Genomic DNA, 14,857 nt, shown 5'->3' with positions numbered 1-14,857 from the left:
CCCTAGCGTAAGGGTACGTGTACAGTAGACGCTCAGTCTTCTTAATGTAGATATGTTTGAATTTTTAAAAATAAGAGTTATTGATAGCTAACATTTATTAAGCATTCACTGTGCAAACTCATTACACGAATTACCTTATTTATTAGACACCACAGTCCTATGAGGCAGTCACAGGCACTGTCATCTCTCCCCATTTACAGATGAACTGGAGCAGCTCAGAGAGGTTCATTAACACGCTCCAGGCTACACAGATGGTACCCAGCTGAGCCAGAATCGAAATGCAGGCAGTTTAACTCCAAGACCAAATACTGCTGAACACTCAGTTCAATGTCTGTTTTCCTTGTCTGGCAAGATAGGAGATGAGGCAGAATGTGACTGTACAAGTGAGTGTACCGGGTGGATACTCCCTGTTCCCTGTATCATTCATTCCGAGGCTCAGCCACTGTGGCAGTGATATAATCCCTATGTCCCTAGGGCATATGCCGCTGCCTGGAACGTAGATAAACAAACTCCATGAACTTATAACTCCAGAAACAGCTCGGAGACCCAGCAGCAACCTATTTGCCCCCTGTCACATCAGCAGCCCTGTCTGTCTTCTCTCCCTCTATAGATTAAAAGTGAGCTAAAAGAAGCTCTGGTGTACTAACACAGGACCATTGTCCCACCTTAAATAATGTCTACAAAATATGGACTTTTTTTTCTTCAGGTTTCAGTGAGATATAGTTAATATACAGCACTGTAGAACTTTAAAATGGACAGCATAATGACTTCCATACATCATGAAATGATTATTACAATAAGTTTAGTAAACATCCAGCATCTTATATAGAAACAACATTAAATGGGCGCTCCCTGGTGGCCTAGTGGTTAGGACTCTGGGCTTTCACCTCCGGGGCCCTGGTTCAATCCCTGGTCGGGGAACATCCCACAAGCCATGTGGCACAGCCAAAAAAAACAAAAAAAAGAACCAACGTTGAAGAAATTTAAAAAAATATTTTTTCCTTGTGATGAGAAAACTTCAGGTTTACTCTCTTAACCTCTCTCCTGTGTAACAGACATCAGTGAGAATTATATTTATCCTGTTGTGCATGACATCCCTAGGACTTACTTATCTTATAACTGGAAGTTTCTACCTTTTGGCCACCTTCATCCAATTCCCTCTCCCCCCACCCCCCGGCATATGTGCCTCTGAACATATAATGCGTGTATGTAATCATGTTGTCTCCACTCCCAGAGTCCTTTCCTCCGGGCTGCCACACTGTGGACCCACTCAGGGTATTTGCCACAAATGAATGGGGTCTCCTAAACCAGAGGCAGAGCCCAGCCAAGCCTCAGCCACTCTAAGAATCAGGAGGACCCTTCAGCACTTGGATGCATCTGCAAGGGCTCTGTGGAGGAAGGAGGGTTTGGGGAGTCCGTTTCATTCTTAGGAGAAGCAGCTTGCAACGCAGTGGAGCACGCCTTCCTTGCCTCCTTGCCTCTCTCTCGAGAATGAGGTGTCCCACCTGCCAGCCAAGGCGAATCCTGTCACTTGTGCTGGGAGCCAGGTCTCTCCCTTCCCTCGGAACTCCCGTCTGTTTTACTCTGTCCTTATGACTTCAGTCTCTCCCTCTTCCGTGGCGCTTTCCTCCTACCACATAATCATGCTCACTCGCACGGTCCAATGTGAACAGACGAAAACCTTGCCTCAGTCCCATCTGGCTTTCCAGGCACCATGTCAGGGCTCTCATTTCCCCCACAAATTGCCTAACAAGTCACTCCACGCACAAAGTGTTCGTCGCCTTTGCTCCATTCGTAGACAGGTGCTTCCTCTGAAACTGACCTTCATCCACAAAGTCCAGCAGGCACATTTTGCTCCCTACTGGGTTGGATGCTCCTCTATACCAGCTGACACTGACACCTCTCCTTCCCCCTTGAGTTCCTCCTTTGGCACCTGTAACCTGTCAATCTCCAGGTGCACCCACCTCTGACCACTTCCCTACTTCCTTCATTGGCTTCTGTCTCCCGCCCAGCCCTTAAATGTTGGCGTTCTCCAAGGTGGGGGAAGGGAGGATGACACACGCTGTCCTCTTATTACCGCATCACATCACTCTGCACAATCTCCCAAGATGAGCCCATCTGTGACGATGCAGATCACGCCCGCTGGTTCTCTGACCATCCATGTCCTGGTGACTCCCAAGCGTGCATTTCCAGCCTATCTCTTTTCCTGACTTGATTTTTTTATGCATCCCATCTCCTTTCAAAATGTGACCCTCAGGCATGCAGAAGTAAGAAATGGGTTCATTGCTGAGACATACTCTGAACTGTCCCTCAAGTTTTGTCCTGCATGTTTTATGGCAAAAAGCATAAACACTTTGAAATAACCACTTGTAAGGTCTCATAAGGCACTGCTAAGATCCATTCTCTTTTGAGGGTCTCTTTCTGGCAGGAGGTGGAAGTATTAATTTATCCTTTAAGTTACACACATCTCAGAGTACATAAATCTCAAGTATTTGTCAGCATGTCTCACCAACTAAATATGATTTTCCTGAGTGCTGATATTTAGTAGTATTCGTTTTTGTACTCTCAGCTCCCAGCAAAACCTCAGTGTATGATTGTGGGATGAGTAAGTGAATGATTGTGTTTCCCAATTCTTGCAACTGCTGAAAGCAAGCTGGGAAATGAGGATGGAGAGTGATAGCCAGTCCACCTGGGTGCCATCCAGCTTGGTGTATATCTACGATGCCAACAGCAAGTTGGACATAAAAAAAGTACAAAAAGGCAGAAATAAATCTATAAGCTCCAGATACACAGATCCAGTGACCTGCTTGACATATCCACACAAGTAATTCACAGATTTCTCAGACTCGACACGCCCAGAACAGAAGTCTTGGTTCAGACTCTTCCGTCCCCCCAAACCTTTTCCTCCCTCCATCTTCCTCGACTCTCTAAATAGCAACACCATTCAAGAACTTGCTCAAGTCAAAAAACCAGAAATCAGGGCTTCCCTGGTGGCACAGCGGTTAAGAATCCGCCTGCCAATGCGGGGGACATGGGTTCGAGCCCTGGTCCGGGAAGATCCCACATGCCGCGGAGCAACTAAGTCCATGCGCCACAACTACTGAGCCCGTGCTCTAGAGCCCACGAGCCACAGCTACTGAGCCCACGCGCCTACAGCCCGTGCTCTGCAACAAGAGAAGCCACCGCAATGAGAAGCCCGAGCACCGCAAGGAAGAGTAGCCCCCGCTCGCCGCAACTAGAGAAAAGCCCGCGCGCAGCAACGAAGACCCAACGCAGCCAAAAAATAAGTAAAAAAAAAAAACCGGAACTCATCCTAAGAGACGAATCTTCCTTATTTGCTGGATGGTCCTCAGGCAGTTTCCCCTCCCCACGCAGCTATCATCTGAGGTCAGAACATTCCTCCTGCCATCAGGGCCATTCCCCGCCCCTCCCCGGGAAAGCCCCCATTTCAACTTGATGTCTTGGCCTCCCAATGTCTCTTACAGAAGATGGAGGGGAGGGTGGGGAGGAGTGGGGACCCTCTCCTGCGGCATGAAGTCAGCTCAGTGCCTCCAGCCGTGCCCGGTCAGGAGTGGGAGTCTGGGAGACCACACACCTTTTGCTGACTCCGCCTCTAAGTCTTCCCCCTTAGCCCTGCTTTAGCCTGTGCTTATTGTTTGTGATATTTGGCTCCGCCCTCTGGCTAAACACTCTGAATTCCTTCTCATCATTCATTCATTTCACAGGTATTTCCCGAGCCCCTGCCATATGCCAAGCACTGTTCTGGGCAATTAGATTTATCAGTGAACAAAACAGACAAAGACCCTTGCCCTTGTAGGGTAGGGAATAGAGAGAGTGAACAATTCTTTGTTACATTATATTTTAGAAAGTAATAAAGGCTGTGGAAAATTAAAAAGTAGAGTGGGATAAGAAATTGGGCAGCGTTAGAGAGTACGGGATGGAGAGGGTTGTGTGAAACTTTGACAGGTATGGTCAGGGGAGGCATCTTAGGGAACAAAGCCTTGAAGGCAGCCCTGTGGTTGGTTGTCTGGGGGAAGGAAGTACATTCTAGGCAGAGGAAACAGCCAGTGCAAAGACGCTAAGAAAGGCAAGCCTGTGTGATTATGGAACAGGTCAGAGAGGCTGAAACGGCATAAGCAAAGGCTAAGGTCAGAGAGGTAATGAGAAGGGCCTGGTCATTTAAGGCCTTAAAAGTCTACTTCTTTTTCTTCTTCTTTTTTTTTTTTTTTTTTTTCCTGGCTGCACCGTGCAGCTTGCGGGATCTTAGTTCCCAAGACCAGGGATTGAACCCAGGCCCACGGCAATGAGAGCGCTGAATCCTAACCACTGGACCCGCCAGAGAACTCCCTTAAAGGCCACTTTAAAGACTGGCTTTTCCTCTTATAAAATAGAGAAGCCTGCTGCCGGATTTTAAGCAGAGGGCTGACATAATCAAACTCAACTTTTTAAAGAACCCCTCTGGCTGCTGTATTGATTATACAGTGGAAGAGGTGTAGGGTCAGGGTTGCGGTTGGGAGACAGAAGTGGAAGCAGACGGCCAGTGAGGAGGCCACTTCAGCCATCAGACAAGAGATGACAGTGACTCAGGCCCGGCTGGTGACATCAAAGTGGTGAGGAGTGATCAGAGTCTGTATATATTTTCAAGATAGAACCAACAGGATCTATACATGCGGCATGAAAGAGAAAAGTCAAGATGAGTCCAAGACTTCTGATTTGAGCAACTGGAAGGATGGATTTCCAATAAACGCTGGAAGGCTGCTGGTGGAACAGGTGTGTGGGTACCAGGAGCCCAGTTTTCCTTCATTCTCTGTCTCCCAACCACCAGCCAGACAGAGAGTCCACTTCCAAAGGGCCTCTTGAACCTTACTGGCACTCTCTGTCAGCCCCACCCAACCCTAGGAAACTCATAGCCACCATCACGGCTCACCTGGACTCTCGAGACAGCCTCCTGCTTCCTATCCTGGTGCTCTCATCCATTCTCAAATGCCTCGTGTTTCTTATGAGGTTAGACAGTCTGCAGCCAGAGTGATTTTTCCACAATACAATTCATCTTCCCTACTTAATGCCCTTTAGTGGTTTCCTGTGACATCAGACTCCATTCCCTGGGTCGCAAGTGCCTGTACCACCTGATGCCCACTTCCATCTCCACTCTCTTCCTTTGCTAAACCCTCCGTGATGCAGACAATGGGCTTCTTGCAATTTCTCAAATTTCCACGCTCTATGGCACCTTCAGGCTCCTGCCCATCTTGACCTCTCTGCCTGGAACGCTCTTTCTCCCACTCTGCATGGGCGTGGCTGGCTCTTCCCCATCCTCCAGGTCTCTGCTTCTCAGAGAGGCCCCCCCCCCCAACCCACCCTAACAGAGGCACCCCACTCCATTGTTCCCCATCACAGCATCTTTTATAGTACTTTCCACAATCAGTAAATATTTATATATAAATATATATATACTTTTTTTTTTTTTTTTGCTGTTTTATTGGCTGCTCTCCCACCAAACTGTAAGCTCACTGAGCACGAGAAACATGTCTCTTTTGGTTATCACTATAGCCACAGGATTTGGCAAAAGAAATAGAGATGCTCCATAATGATGTGCTGGAGAAGTAAATAAATGAATTATATTAAATGCAATGCAATATAAAGCTAAACACAATACATAAAATTACTCTCCAAATAGCATCCGTACTCCTTAAAATACAAGGCCTGGGACCCTCTGCCGCCTTCTCTCTCACCCATTGGTGCTTCGTCCACACTCACCTACTCGCCACGGCTCACGCTGGTCATCATGGGGGCTGTTTCCTCCGTCTGGAGCTCTCTTACCCCTCATTTCACAAAGCTTCCCTCAGCTTAGACATCTCTCCCTCTTGAAACGTCTTCTCGGACCCCCTCCCTGGTGTACACACAGAATATTTGCTGTTTTCATTACCTGCTTACCCTCTACTCACCCCCAGTCTGTAAGCAACTTGAATACAGGTGATGGGCCCTAAGCCTCATGTGATAATGGTATTGTAATAGGGAAGAACCTTTATATTCCATTACAAGTTAATCAGAATTACAAGTTAATCACTAAATTACATAAAATGGCCCATCTCTTGGAACCCTACCTCCCAGGTAATGAACTTTAAGCTAAAATACCTTTGTTTAGCTTGCAAGAAACATCCTAACCAGGCCCACATCTGAACGGCCGCAGGAAGAGTCTGGCAGGCACCAGGACTTTACCTCCGCCCCTTCTGTATAAAAGAAGCCTGAATTCTAACTCGGGGAAGATGGTTCTTTGGGACACTTGTCCACCATCTTCTTGGTCTGCTGGTTTCCAAGTAAAGTCGCTATTACTTGCCCCAACAGCTCGTCTCTCAATTTATTGGCCTGTCATGCAGCGAGCAGTATGAGCTTGGACCTGGTAACAATAGCTCAAGCACAGGCACGGTGGCTGGCACAAAATAGATGCTCATAAAAAGTCATTAGAAAGGACTTCCCTGGTGGCGCAGTGGTTAGGAATCCACCTGCCAATGCAGGGGACGTGGGTTCGAGCCCTGGTCCGGGCCTTAGTTGCAGCATTCAGGCTCCTTATTTGTGGCATGCAAACTCTTAGTTGCGACATGCATGTGGGATCTAGTTCCCTGGCCAGGGATCGAACCCAGGCCCCCTGCATCGGGAGTGCGGAGTCTTAACCACTGCACCACCAGGGAAGTCCCTCAAATGGATCTTTTATTCGAACATTTTTCTTTCAAACTTCATATTTTCCTCGCAAAAGTAATGACTGTGACCTTGAGAGAAAAGCAAAATGTAACAATGTGTATCTCTAACTTTATTTCATTCAAACTGACTTTATAACCTTCCATTCTATGTGTTACAATTATGTTGGGAACATACAGCAGCTAGAATTACCTTCTTTATAAGGAAAATTTAAAGACTTTGGAATGAACATCCTTTCGATGGAACGCTGGTGCCTCTGAGATTACCTGATCCTATAAAGATGTGTGCCTTTGGCTTCGACTAGGCTATTTTAGAACTCTATAGAAATAAACGTTAACTTGTAGAAAACTCATAGCAATGCAAGTAAGTCTTGCATTTGACATGTACATAAATCCTGTTTAGTGAAGGTTTAATTGAACCGCTGGAACAAGAGGATCCATTTCCCAACTGGCTTTTCCATTCCCATGTCTGTTGCTTTGGCCACGATGGCTGGAAGGCTGGACTCAGCTGGTGCTGTTGACCAGAGAACCTACATGTGGTCTCTTGTGTGGCTTGGGATTCTAAGAACAAAGGAACTGTGTCTCAGGAGAAAGCAGCCAGAGACCAAGCATTCCAAGGGACCAAAACTGAAGCTGCAAAGGCATCTTTTGACCTAGCCTTGGTAGAATGTGCACAACATCACCTCCACCCCATTTTATTGGTTACAAGAGAATCACTAAGGCCAGCCAGGGCTTCAAGCGGAGGGGAATTTGACCCCATCTCTTGATGAATTACAGCCATCTTTTAAAACCACCACGTCTTTTGGAATCCTTGAATGTGTTTGACATGTTAAAATATATCACGATTTTCTTCCAAAATTGTACTTAAGAATGTCCCAAAATCAGTTAAACGTGCACTTTTATTATCCGAATACCATGTCCAAAAATATCTGCCAAATGAGATAGTTTTTCAATTCGAGAAATCTACATCTTATTTCTGAGTGTATGTATTATGCTTAGCTTAGTATTTTACCTTCTGGCAACCAGGAATTCCACCGTGTACGTAAATGGATATAGCCAGCTCCAACATCTGAACAAAATATGTCTAAAGGTTTTGCTCACTGGCTTTTCATTTGATTTCAATAAATTTGTGAGGTTCAAGTAAAATTTCTTTAGGTGCCAAAGCTTCATGATGAATAAACCATGGTTGTTAGTCATTTTTTCTGGTCATATTTGTTGTCTAAGCTTATAATTCCTCTACAGTTTTCCAGTTTAAACAGCTGAATTAACAATATATTTTCGGGCTTTCCTGGTGGCGCAGTGGTTAAGAATCTGCCTGCCAATGCCGGGGACACGGGTTCGATCCCTGGTCCGGGAAGATCCCACATGCCACAGAGCAACTAAGCCCGTGCGCCACAACTACCGAGCCTGTGCTCTAGAGCCCGTGTGCCGCAATTACTGAAGCCCGTGAGCCACAACTACTGAGCCTGCGAGCCACAACTACTGAAGCCTATGCGCCTAGAGCCCATGCTCCGCAATAAGAGAAGCCACCACAATGAGAAGCCCGCGCACTGCAACGAAGAGTAGCCCCCGCTCGCTGCAACTAGAGAAAGCCCGCACACAGCAATGAAGACCCAATGCAGCCATAAATAAATAAATAAATAAATTTATTTTTAAAATATATATATATTTTCCAACTCAGAGATCATATCTAATCCAGTTGTGAGTGAAATTAAATACCACAAAAAATCCCCTATAAAAATCCTTTTGTAGGAACAAAATTGTGTTATTTGTAATGAGGTGGATGGACCTAGAGTCTGTCATACGGAGTGAAGTCAGTCAGAAAGAGAAAAACAAATACCATATGCTAAAGCGCATATATGGAATCTAAAAAAAAAACGGTACTGATGAACCTAGTGGCAAGGCAGAAATAAAGACTCAGACGTAGAGAACGGACTTGAGGACATGGGGAGGAGTAAGGGTAAGCTGGGACGAAGTGAGAGAGTAGCACTGACATATATACACTACCAAATGTAAAATAGATAGCTAGTGGGAAGCAGCCGCATAGCACAGGGAAATCAGCTGGATGCTTTGTGGCAGAGGGGTGGAATAGAGAGGGTGGGAGGGAGGTTCAAGAGGGAGGGGATATGGGGATATATGTATACGTATAGCTGATTCACTTTGTTGTACAGCAGAAACTAACACAACATTGTAAAGCAATTATACTCCAATAAAGATATTTTTAAAAAAAGAAAAAAATCCTTTTGTCACTCATATCCAATCTAATCGAAAGTGTTGGAAATTTATATCAGTGCTTTTATCAAGCTGAATCACAAACTCTATATCAGACTATAATTGCATTAAGACGTTGCTTCACTATGTTCTGCAGTAGTACAGATTTGGTTAGATATTATGAGATACTAAGAGGTTTAATTTTTAATTTGTCAGCTGATTTATCATTTTACCCTCAAGAATCATATGTACTATTCCATACATACTGGAAGAATAATTTTTAGCAGCTGTGTGACCCGTTTTCCTTTTTGCCACTTAATATGTTGTTAAATAGATTATTAGAAGTCTCTTTCATTAATAGTAGGTGACAACTTAGAAATCATTGATAAATGTATGTGTTTTCCCTTTGGAAACATGAGGGACTTATTGACAGGTTACCATGTTATTTTCTCGGGTGTGTTTTTAATTTTGAAGATTTTAAGTTTTCATTTGTAAAAATTTCATCACAAATTATATGTTGTCTCTCATTTTTGTTAAGCTTTGCATATTTTATTAAATCACACTTAAATAATCTTCATTATAAGATTTTGCATCTACTTCTTCCTTTTCAGAATGCAGCTCAAATAAAATAAAATTTTTTATTGGTCAGCATTTTTCTCAATATTGTCATGTTTACACTTCCTGATCAAGAAGTTGAACTTGAACATACCTCTACATTTTCCCATCATCTTCTTTCTACTAATAATGATAAAACAACCCAGTATAAGAGCAATGTATATTAGTTCAATTAAAATGTTATAATAGGGACTTCCGTGGTGGTGCAGGGGTTAAGAATTTGCCTGCCAATGCTGGAGACACGGGTTTGGTCCCTGGTCTGGGAAGATCCCACATGCTGTGGAGCAACTAAGCCCATGCGCCACAACTACTGAGCCTGCGCTCTAGAGTCTGCAAGCCACAACTACTGAGCCCATGTGCCCTAGAGCCTGTGCTTCACAACAAGAGAAGCCACCGCAATGAGAAGCCCACGCACCACAACGAAGAGTAGCCCCTGCTCCCCGCAACTAGAGAAAGCCTGTGCACAGCAATGAAGACCCAATGTAGCCAAAAAAGAAAAAAAAAAAAAAAGAAGTTATAATAGCCACCAACTGGGGGAAAAATGTCAGATAACTTCCTTCCCCCAAAATACTCTGAATACTAATTAAATAATACTCAGTTGAGAGTCTTCACAATTTCCTGACCCAAATAAAACACTGCGGTTCTTCACAACTAACTGCACATTATAATATACAATTAAACTGTACAACATTAACATCCTGATAGGAAATTGATCAAATTAGCCATCATATACCAGAAAACTGCAGGAGTTGCCCAGGGCCAGCTACATAATTTGCAGGGCCCAGAGCAAAATGAAAATGTAGGACCCTGCTTGGACATAAGTCAATCCCCCGTTTCCAAGGGCTCATCACCCCAACCCACGTCAGACAGGTGAGCCCAGGTGGAATGTGGCAGCAGTCGAGAGACAGGGGCAGAAATGAGGAAACCAGGTGACCCAGTACACCTGGGGTGGCATGGAGGGGTGGCTGGGAACCTGTCCCAGAGAGACAGGGGGGCGATGAGACATAGACACCATGGAAGGCAGGTCATGCATGAGCCGAGGCTCCAAGCCCCCAGTGCCTGCTCCATTGTCCCATCTGACTTCACTGATAAAACACAAATTCAAACACTAAATTAATAAGAATTTCAAAACAGTGACAGCAAAGCATTAGATTCCAAGTACAGGACACTTCTGTGTGTTGGGCCCTGAACAAGGGCACTGGTGGCACCCCCATGAAGCCAGCCCTGGAGAGGGCAGTGAGCAGAAGAGTGAAGGATGTCCCCAGCTGACTCACCCCATCTCACACAGCTAGCTGGTCCTCACATGGTTGCCATGACAGCTGTTTGGGGATGAAGGGTATGTGATGCACTCTCCGAATCTTTTTTTTTCTTTCACGTCTTGACCGACTCATCACATCTAAGGGCTTATCTCTCTTAGGGCCTGTCCTCACGAGGTGAGAAGTGTCAGGAAAGCAACCTCGTACAGCAGCAAGAATGGGACCAGGAGTCAGACAACGCTGGTTGTCTCCCTCTAACATTCCACACCTTGGGCACGTCCCCTCTGCTTCCTTATTGCTAAATTCTTCATGTTATAATGGTGGCTTCCTTATTATTATTAATGAAAGGGTTAGACTAGGTCACCTCTAACATTCCCTCCAGCTCTGTTTCTGGGAGAAGGAAACAATGCAAATAGATGTTTGGCAAAAGGCGTTTAGCCTCTTGACTGTTTTATCTCCATTTTCAATGGACTCGTTGTAATCAGTATAATTTGACTTATCAAAGCCATATCTGAGCTGTTTGGTGTGATGTTGTCACCACATAAAAGACAAAAGTAAGGAGGTGTGAGTAAGCAAAGGAAGCCCTCATTTCCTTAGGGCCCAGAGCAGATAGGCTAATCCTATGACTCCAGATTTTAAAATAACAATAATTAGTACCTGTGACAGTTCTTTTATCTAAGGTGCTCAGAGGGCTTTGTGGTCATTAACCCATTAATTCACCTGCCTCAAGCCATCAGGGGGTCAGGAGGAATCTCCTTAGAAGACCAGCACACCAGGAGCTCAAACCTCACAACAGTGAGGAATGCCATGACTAAAGGCCAGCCAGAACTGGGCCGGAGGAGAGACAGGGCCACCAAAATAGTCCTCTTGGAAGAATTAAATGGGAAATCTTCCTGTTGGTCTACTAACAGCAATTTCACAGCTCACAAGGGTCTTTGAGTGAATCCTCCTGCATGTCACATTTTAGCATCTGGAAAATTCCTTTATGCTTAACGTAAACTTCAGATTAGCTTTTACAGCTTCAGACAGACCGTGCTTATGCCCAAAGCAAGTAAAGGGGAGGACTCTTCTCCCTAGAATCATCTTCTCTCAGAGGAAAAAAAAAAGCTTTTTAAAGTTAAGGCGTCTTGGGACTTCCCTGGTGGCGCAGTGGTTAAGAATCCGCCTGCCAATGCAGGGACACGGGTTCGAGCCCTGGTCCGGAAAGATCCCACATGCTGTGGAGCAACTAAGCCCGTGCGCCACAACTACTGAGCCTGCGCTCTAGAGCCCGCAAGCCACAACTGCTGAGCCCACGTGCCACAACTACTGAAGCCCGCGCGCCTAGAGCCCGTGCTCCACACAAGGGAAGCCACCGCAATGAGAAGCCCGCGCACCACAAAGAAGAGTAGCCCCCGCTCACCTCAACTAGAGAAAGCCCGCGCACAGCAACAAAGACCCAATGCAGTCATAAATAAATAAATAAATAAATTTTTAAAAATAAAAAATAAAGTTAAAGAGCCTTTATATGATAAAACACAACTGCAGAATGAATTTGTCCAGGGTTTGTTAAGATTCTGATTTATTTGCAGATGGTTTCCATTTAGAAGCATTGGTTGGAAAACCACACTGCTAAAAAGTACCTTCACATGGCCTGGAATTCTATCATTAGAATCCTTCAATTAATCAACCCATCCATCACCTAGGAGGTGCTCCCCACAGGGCCAGGTGCTGTGGGGACATAAACTGTGGAGCCTAACCCCCAAGCAACTACAAGTCTAATCAAGGGGATGAGACCATTACAAATAAAAGTAATTAATAGATGTATTATTTAAAGTCATTTGTTGCTTATAGTTATGAATAAATTGATTAATACAAATAAAATGGACAGAAAATATTATTTCCGTAGTTTTGGACAGCATAGACCCTACATGTTGTAGAGTTTCCGGCAGGAGTGATCAGTGAGGGCCAGAGTGATCAGGGAAGCTCACAGACGAGAGAAGATGAACTAGACCTCAGAGGCAGGGAAAGTGTATTTGGGTAGGAAGCAGGATCAATGGGAATTGAGCACAGAGGATAAGTGGGAATAAAGCAAAAGGCAGTTCAGGACAGGGACAATCTCTAAGAGAAGGCAAGCAGATGGGAGTGAGAAAACCAACCTGAATAAAACACAGGGTCAGGAGACCTGAAGGAAATATGGTTGGATGGGGGAGGGAGGGGCCAGATCACAGGGACACTTGAAACCACACTAACAAGCACTGATTGGGGTCTTCAGAAGTCCTCTGTCAAATGCAAATATCCATATATTCAATATCCTGTAATAAATCATAACAGAAAAGAATATGAAAAAGAATATATATCAACAGCAAAGATATATATATATCTCTGAACCACTTTGCTGTACACCAGAATCTAACATAACATTGTAAATCAACTATACTTCTATCTTTAAAAATTAATTGCAGATAACTAATAGGGACCTAATGTCTAGCATAGGGAACTCTACTCAATACTCTGTAATGGCCTATACGGGAAAGGAATCTAAAAAAAGAGTGGACATATGTATATGTATAACTGATTCACTTTGCCATACAGCACAAACTAACACAACATTGTAAACAACTATACCCCGATAAAAAATTTTTAAAAATAAAATAAAAATAATAATTCATTAAAAAAATGAAAGCAAGGAAAACCTCCAAACATTTTTTAAAAAGGCAAATATCCAGGAAAAGAACCAAGGAGTTAAGTAAATTTGAAGGGGGGCTTGGGGGGGTGGCCTGAGGTCAGTATAGCTTGGACCCTGTACTGCGTGTTCTATTATACGTCACCACAGAGAAAAAGAATATGTTATACCAATATCAGCTGGAACTTTTAACTGCAAGTTCTTCTATCTTGGGCCCTGGGAAAGCCACGACGGAATGAGACCCAGAAAGAGTACGTTCTGAAGGGCGTGAGGAGAGCAAGGAGAGAGGGAAATTATACCAAAGGCTTTGGCAATCCCGGAAGAGCTGGTCCAGGTAGGGACCCCACTTGATGGGCAGCCAAAGCCTGAGGAAGGGGCTTCCCTGGTGGCGCAGTGGTTGAGAGTCTGCCTGCCAATGCAGGGAACACGGGTTCGAGCCCTGGTCTGGGAAGATCCCACGTGCCGCGGAGCAACTGGGCCCGTGAGCCACAACTACTGAGCCTGCGCGTCTGGAGCCTGTGCTCCGCAACAAGAGAGGCCGCGATAGTGAGAGGCCCACGCACCGTGATGAAGAGAGGCCCCCGTTTGCCGCAACTAGAGAAAGCCCTTGCACAGAAACAAAGACCCAACACAGCCATAAATAAATAAGTAAACAAAATACTAAAAAAAAAAAAAAAAAGCCTGAGGAAGGACCTCCACAGGAGAGGAAAAGAAATGGGCAGAGCAGAGAAGACAAATTTCCCCTAATCACACTGATGCCAACCACGGGCCCTTTTAATGTGCATAACCCTTCTTTATGGCCCAGTAAACCTCTTATTCCTCTGGGATGGATGCTCTTTTGGATCTTATGATCAAGATGTGGGGAAGACTGGAGACGGCTTTTTAGGGAATAGGTCAGAAGAAGAACGAAGTGTCCTCGCGTGAGCCCAACAGAGGGCCTCTCGCAGCCTCCAGACCACATCGGAGGCTGTGGGGAGGAGGCGGTCTTTCCTAAAGCCACACCCCTTTATAGGCCCTGCAGGAACCCGAGTGCGGGCCTCCATCCTTCCGCCCGTTTGGGGAGAGATTAAAGACACTGAGGTTGTCTCCTTCTTACTCATTGGCAGTTACAACCTCGCAGCCACTACAGTCTCGGCCTCCAGCGTGCACACAGAGGAGGTAAGTGGGACTGAAGGGGCCATGCCCTCAGCTGTCAGCCTGGGTCACTCCAGCCAGCTGGCCTGGGAATAGCTGAAGGGGAGTAGAGCTAGGGGTATTCAACTGCAAGGTACTTGTTTCCAAATGAATATGTGTGATGTTTTTCTAGACAACCCCAGGCAAGACATAGAGTTTGGTGCTAAACTCTCCAAAAAGTTAATTGAAGGCAGAGACCTTTTTGTAAAATTCTTTGACAGACTAAAACAGTGGGTATTTAACTG

The sequence above is a fragment of the Balaenoptera ricei genome, chromosome 10 (genome assembly GCF_028023285.1).
Source record: "Balaenoptera ricei isolate mBalRic1 chromosome 10, mBalRic1.hap2, whole genome shotgun sequence".
NCBI classification, from domain to species: Eukaryota; Metazoa; Chordata; class Mammalia; order Artiodactyla; family Balaenopteridae; genus Balaenoptera; species Balaenoptera ricei.
The sequence above is the reverse complement of the archived record's forward strand: the minus strand, read 5'-3'. Positions refer to the sequence as shown.